We start from the raw sequence: 7,711 nt of genomic DNA, 5'->3' as shown, positions 1-7,711 counted from the left end.
TGGCGCATGGCGTGGCCAAAAAAAAAAAAGATTTCAATAGATACTTCACACAAGAAGATATACAAATGGCTAGTAAACACTAATAATATTTTTCAACACTAGTCATTAGAGAAACATAAATTAAAGCCACAATGTCACCATAATGGTTAAAATTAAAAAGATTGACAACATCAAATCCTGACAATAATGTGGAGCAACTAAAACTCTCATACATCATTGATAGGAATGTAAGATGGTACAACAATTTTGGAAAATAGTTGAGCAGTTTCTTACAAAATATAGACCTACCATATGACCCAGAAATTTCAGGCCTAAATAGCTACCCAAGAGAAATGAAAAAACGTCCACAAAAAAGACTTGTACAGGAATATATATAGCAGCTTTACTCATAAAAGCACAAAACTAGAGATAGCCCAGATGTTCATCAAGAGGAGAGTGGATAATTAAACTATGTTATAGGCATACAGTAAAATACCACTTAGTAACAACCAAAAAAAGAAAAGAAAACCACCTACTGATAATGCAACAACTTGGATGAATCTCAGCATCATACTGAGGGAAAGAAAGAAGCCTTAACAAAAGAATGAAGTTATGGAAAAGGCAAAACTAACTTATGGAGACAAAAATCAGAACAATACTAGCCCCTGGTTGAGCTGAGTATTAGGAGTGTGTAGACAGGGGTTGTTCAGTTGGGGACTGACAAGATGGGGCATGAGGAAGATTTCTGGGATGGTAGTAGTGTTCTAGATCTTGACAGGGGGTTGGAATACACAGTTGCAGGCATTGGTTAAAGTCATCAAATAATGCACTTAAGATTTGTGCATTTTATTGTGTATAAATTTTACATAAAAATATAAATAAATGACATGCATGCTGAAATGGTTTAGTGTGAAGTATAGTGATGTCTGAACTGACTTTGAAATGTACCCCAGTGTATCCCTGGAGAGAGAGAGAGAGAGAGAGATGCTCTAGATTTTTAGGGGGAGAATAGCTGGAGGTATGAGTAGATAGGAGGCAAATTATGGAGGGTCTTAAAAGCCATGTAAAGGAGTTTAAAATTCATTACAAGGAATTAGAGACCAACTGAATGGTTTTGAGTAGGGCAGTGACATGATGAACTTGATATTCTGTTTGTGGTATGGAGAATGGATCCAGGCAGGGACAGAAAACAGGCAAAAGCAGTAAAGGAGGGGGGATTGTAGCCTGGATAACAGCAGCAGCAGTGAGGATACATTCAAGTGATAAGTGGGAGTGAGAACCAGTGGTTGACTGGATTTGGGGATGAAAAAGAAATAATCTGTAATAAAAGGACAAGAAATTATAAAACAAATGAAAAACAATTCCTCCTACAACTCATAAACAGAAAGATTAAAAAAAAATTTCAAAATGGGCAAAGGATTTGAACTAGCATTTCTCCCAAGAAGGTATATAAAGTACATGAAAAGAAGTCCCACTCCATTACTCACTGGGGAAAGGCAAATTGTATTAGTCTGCTCAGAGTACCATAATAATATCACAAACTGAGTGGCTTAAGCAATAGAAATTTATTTTCTCACAGTTCTGGAGGGTGACAGTCCAAGGTCAAGATGCCAGCATGGTGGGTTTCTGGTGAGGTCTCTCTTCCTGGCTTGTTGACGGCTGCCTTCTTGCTGTGTCTTCACATGGCCTTTCCTTTGTGCATGTGTGGACAGAGAGAAATCAAGCTTTCTGGTGTTTCTTCTTATAAAGGCACGAATCCTCTCAGATCCTTATGACCTCATTTAAACTTAATTACTTCCTTAGAGGCCCTCCGAGTTGTAAGATGTAGTCATATTTCCCACTCTGGAGACTAAAGTCAATAGTCAGGGCAAGCAGAAAGAGACAGAGAGAACTACGTGGATTCCTAGTCTTGGTTTGCAGCAGTTCTTGAAGCCTAGCTGTTTTGTTTTGTCTGTTCAACCATTCCTTTGATTCCATGGGCCAATAAATCTTCCTTTTTGCTAATGCTAATCAGAGCTGTGTTATTGTTACCAACAAAATAATCCTAATATCGATGAAACAACTGAGGCTCAGAGGGATCCAAGATTATACAGCTAGGATTTATACTCGACACTAATTCCAAAACTGGTATGTATATACATACCACCATAGATTTAATTGGCCTGGGGAAGACTTAGAGAGGATATGATACATTCATGGAGCTGACGTTACAAACTGTTAACCACCTGAGGATAGGAACAGACTGACATCTTTTTCTTTATGCCCTAACACAGCCTGACCCCCAGGAGGCACTTGACAAATGTTTGTTGGAAAGAAAAAAGGGAAACGATTGCCCAGCAAGCAGTGAGCTCCCCAACGTTGGACGTATTTGAACAAGGGCAGGATGTTGTGTGTCTGAGATGCTATAGAAGCAACTTCTATTCAAGGAAGTAAACAGAAGCTATCCAAATCTCTTTCCTTTTTAAGAATGCATGATTATAGGAAAACAGTCGTTTTACCTTTCTTTCCCCTTGCCTGGAGCATATTAGATAATATCCAAAGAGTTCATATGGGTGGTTTTGACTCTTAGAGGAAAGAAAGGAAGGAAAGAAAGAAACAGGAATCCCTGGGTCTTCCAATCCAAGCTTTCCCTCTCTTCCAGGTTCCCTCCCACCCCAAACCAACGGCAGACCCCTGGGGAGTGTCACCTGTGTCAGAAGGCTGACATCCACGAGCGCAGAAGTATTGTGTGGGTTCATTAGAGCATTGTTTCTCAAATTTTAAAAGTCACCTAGGGGTCTCATTAAAATGCAGCTTCTGACTCAGCACGTCTGGGGTGGAGGCTAAGATTCTGCCTAGTAATTTCCCAGGTGATGCTGACGCTGATGCTTCTAGTTGGTCTACTGACTGCACGTTTAGTAGCAAAGGCCTGAGAAGACCTCCAATGACAGAAACTGTTAAATCCTTGAAGTACACTAACTGACTTACTTCAAGAAAGAGGCAGAATAAAGGGGACTCTGGAGCATGCCATAAGTTCAATGATGTATCAGTAACTTCAGAGAACAGATTTAACACTGCTGTGGGGCATCAGATCAGGGAAACAGCAAGAAAGCCAGACTATCAGAAGCACACAGAGTTAGAGAGGAGGAGTAATGCATAACAGGGAACCTAACTGCTACTTTAATGTTTCACAGCAAAGATATTTCAAACGATCATGGCCAACAGAAGTAAGAAAATGGTATTGCTTTACTTCCCTCAGTTCCCTGGTTCTATGCAAGAATTCCAGGCCTTTCGGCACTAATGAAGTTTTATCTCCAACCCAACATTTAAAGCACTCTGCTAATGTGAATCTTCAAGCCTCAAGAGCTCCATCTGGGCTCCCTGAAGAACCAGGCCAAAGGGAGAGCTCTGCCCAAACAAACTTGATTGTAACAAGTCCCACCTCCCTTCTCTCCTGATTTGCAGGAAATGGGGCTAAAGACAGAAATCTTATTGCCATCAGCGTGAATTTTAAGTCATACACATGTAAATTAATCCTGCCTCTGCCCTTTACCAGCTGTGTGGCCTTTGCCAAGCAATTTCTCCCCTCTGAGTCTTAGATTCCTCCTCTATAACATGAGAAAATAATGACAATGACTACCTCTCTCCACAACGCTATTGACACCATCAGCATTTGTAGGGGAATTGGTTAATGCTGTTGTAGTTAAAATAACAGTTTACTTTATATACTTTATACATACTTTGTATTGTGGGGAATTTTTTATGAAAGATAAAACTATGAAGATATTTATAGGGACTCCTAAAAAAAACCATGAAGTCACTTTAAAAAAAATTCTTCCATGTCATGTATGGTTATAAGGTAAAGAGAACATTTCTTAGAACAAATACTCCTGCATATTAAATGAGTGCTCATCTTCCAGGACATCCCTTTGACAGTTTAGACCAGTGATTCACAACTGGATTTGGGGGAGAGGGGATGGTCAGAGCCTTTTCAATTTAAACATACTCCTCCCTCCACAAAATTCTGATTCCTTTTCTGCCCCATACTAATCTTTGTATCTATTGATGCAGCCATTATGCCAAGCATTTGGGGGCTTCCCTTCTTGGTAACCTCTGGCTCCTGCTGGCCACGCAACAAAACCAGTCACATTATTTTGTCTTTAGCCAAATATGCTCTTGTCCAGCTTGATCACTCATCTTATTCACCAGATTTGGCTCCAAATAAGTTTTGACTGTTTCCAACCAAGTTCTTCCACTTTGAGGATATACAAATGAATATCCTAATAGCCCTGAATACACTTGCCAAGGAAAACAGACAGTTCACTTTAAAGTAGAATTCATGTGTGACATCCTCTTCAACTTTATAACAGCCATAGAGTACTATGGACTGAATTGTGTCCCTCCTCCATCCCTGCAAATTCATCTGTTGAAGTCTTAACCCCCAATTGTGATGGTATTTAGAGGTGGGGTCTTTGGGAGGTGATTAGGATTAGATGAGGGTGGGGCCCTCATGATGGGATTAATACCTTATACAAAGAGGAAGGGACACAAGATCTCTCTCTCTCTCCCCTAATGTGCACTCACAAAGGAAAAGGCCATGTGAGGACACAACGAAAAGATGGCAGTCTGCAAACCAGGAAAGGATCCTCACTGACACAGAATCTGTCACTACCTTGATCTTGGACCTCGCAGCCTCCAGAACGATGTGAAATAAATGTTTGTTGCTTAAGTCACTGAATCTATGGTATTTTGTTATAGTAGCCTGAACTAAGACATAGAGTTTTCAATTACTAAATCTGTCAATGAATAAAAAGTAACTCTGACCTGAAAGGAAGGCTGGGTATGGTTCTTATGTTCTCTGGGTCACAGCTGTGGGCTCCTGTGGAGATATTTAAGTTTATTTATTAACAGCCGTCCTCTTTTTCCCTCCTACATACAGGGTGGTGGGTTTCTAAGAGCTTTGGAGAGGTTTATTTTTGTCTATTGAGTGGATAAAAGACATTAATGAAACCATTTGGGACTTCAGGGACTGGGCTTCACCCACAGAAGTCAAGGGGAGGCAAGCGTGAGTGACCATTGATTATTAAATGTCCTCTTAGCAAAGGAGCATCACCAGACAGGACTGATGGGCATTTAAGTGTGTGGAAAGTAGGGACAGTGCCATATATGCATTATGTATAAAGAGGCACCCCAGCTTTCTTACACAAAACAATTAATGAAATCACTTTGTAAAAATGTAGACCTTCCCCTCCCCCACTTGACTACCAGCTGGTCCAGGCTTTGAACATATAGCACCATGTTATGATGGCTCCAAAAATTTGGGTCAGCACAATGTTTAAACTCTTAAGTGGAACCACTAATCTCCATTAATCTGACTGTAAAGATGAGAAATAATGCTTAATACAAAAGCATAAGAGTTGGTAATGCATGTTCCTCTGACAGGCTGCCTTAATACACACCAACTCCTACCCAAAGAGCAGAGTCTTTGGAATTGCATCTGACCATTCAAAATCTATACCTGAACCTTCCTGGAATTCTCTTCATACAAGACAACAGGACCCTAGGGAGCATCCACCATGATGTCCACAATGACATTCATTCCATGAGACTTCTAGCACTCCACGCCCCCACCCACTACAATCCTCTCTTTCAGATGGGCAGCACAACAGTGAATAAGTTCTGAGTTTATGGCTTGAAGAGCTGTGACCCTGTCACTGGCCCAGATGGCCATAAGCCGAGTGGACCAGTAGGTACAGTAGATGCTTCACACCTATGTGATACTCATTCTGGCTGGCACATAAGGGAAACATGATGGAGTTCTTTTCCTGGTTGGGGACACTTTGGGACTTTGGGAAGTCCCAACTACAGAATAAGTGCTTCTCATTTTCCTCAACCCTCCTCAGCCTTACTGCTCCTTCCTCTGGGTCATTTTCTCAAACCATAGTCCATGAAACCACCTACTGGAGAATCACTAAAGCTGTGGTTAGAAATTGACATTCCTGGGCCTCTCCCCTAGAAATACTGAATCAGAATTTCTCAGGTGGGACTCAGGAAAACTACATTTTAAACAAGATGTACCAGTGAGACTTAAGCACAAAATGTTAGAAACGCTATCTAAACTTTGTAAAGTTCTTATAGGAGCCCAGCCAAAAAATGGCCATGCATGAGATAACCCAGCCCCAGCACAGTGATTTTGGACCAGAAATTTCCATAGTGTGGTTCCCAGGCAAACTCTTAAAGCAAAAGTTAACATGTATCAAGTGGAAAAACATATACAGACCCAGGACATAGAAAGGCTGTGACATCTGTTTTTAGTAGCCACTGTTACTACAGTCTTCCTTTCATCCTATCAAAGTAACAATTATTGAGTGCTCACAATGTGCCCAGTGCCATTCTAAGTGCTTCATATGTATTAACTCACTAAAATCTCATAACATTCTATGAATAGAACTTTAACTATTAGCCCTCATGAGGGGACAGTGAAAAGCTTCAGAGAGGAGGTGACATTTAATTGGACTATGAAGGATTGGTGGAAATATATCATCTTTCACACCTCACTTATTAATTCAGCTGCCACCAGGCAGGATCCTCACTGCCATTTTATGCCTCCATAAAGAGACTTTTTAAGTCTCCACCACTAACTCCCTAGAAATAAGGGATAACAATGTTTGGGTTGGCTATTGACACCACGAATTACAAGGCTGACGTCTTATATGGGTTCCTGAATTGTAATTAACCATTTGGACTCTTGTCCTAACCCAAAGAATGACTCCTTCTGTGGAAGTCATTCCACAGAGAGGCTGCCTGCCCACTCTGTGCACAGGTAAAGCCGTCTCTGTGTTGATCTTCTCATGAACCTCAGCTGCGGCAGGAGCCAGAGAAAACGAGGCTCAATTCATGAACATTAGAATCCAGATCAATGGTCTCCTTTCCAACAGAATTCACATGCATGGTGGCCATTGTCTTTAACTGTCAGGCCCAGACCTCTCCCCACCCTTCTGGTAACAGATCCTAAGCCCAGAAGTTCTACGGTAGACTAGTGATGGCTCCATCCTCTTGACTGGAGTGGGGACAGCAGCCACAGAGACCAAGGATGGGCTTGTGACCCAAGGAAGGATCAATCAGAATCCCTCCCTGGGGTCTCCTGGCAGGAAGCACTAAAAAATTGTGAATCTAGGGTTCCCCACGGCAGCATTCTCTATCCCATGGAGAAATCTGTCTGCATTAAAGAGTGAAGTCAAACAAGAATGAGAGAGACAAGGACTTCCCTGGTGGTCCAGTGGGTAAGACTCTGCACTCCCAATGCAGGGGGCCCAGGTTCAATCCCTGGTCGGGGAATTAGATCCCCCATGCATGCCACAATTAAGAGTTTGCATGCCGCAACTAAAGATCCCGTATGCCGCAAGTAAGACCCGGCTCAGCCTAAATAAATTAATTAATTAAATAAATATTTATTTAAAAAAAAAAAAAAGAATGAGAGAGACAGAGACAGAGGGAAAAAAGATAGACATTGATCACCATCTTTTGAGTACCTCAGGCCAACTCCAGTCTTACCCTTTGTATAGTTAGGTTACTGGGGTGAATAAACTTCACCTTTAGATTTAAATTAGTTCAAATGAGTCTCTATTAACTTACCAACAACAAATTTCTTACTCACGGAAACATCTCATCTTGCCACTCAATTCTGTGTCCCACAGACACAAGGATGAAAATAACGTGAATTTGTATTGATGCTTGGTGTTCAAGGCATTCA

The 7,711-nt window shown here is 41.2% G+C and overlaps 1 non-coding gene across 1 annotated transcript; it reads left to right on the top strand.

The window, feature by feature from the left end:
- The first annotated feature begins 7,223 nt into the window (after positions 1-7,223).
- On the top strand, positions 7,224-7,296 carry TRNAG-CCC (transfer RNA glycine (anticodon CCC)). Its single transcript has one exon. It is a non-coding gene; the product is annotated as a tRNA-Gly (tRNA).
- Positions 7,297-7,711: the final 415 nt, after the last annotated feature.

This window comes from Balaenoptera ricei, chromosome 14 (assembly GCF_028023285.1).
Source record: "Balaenoptera ricei isolate mBalRic1 chromosome 14, mBalRic1.hap2, whole genome shotgun sequence".
NCBI lineage: Eukaryota > Metazoa > Chordata > Mammalia > Artiodactyla > Balaenopteridae > Balaenoptera > Balaenoptera ricei.
The sequence above is the reverse complement of the archived record's forward strand: the minus strand, read 5'-3'. Positions and strand labels throughout refer to the sequence as shown.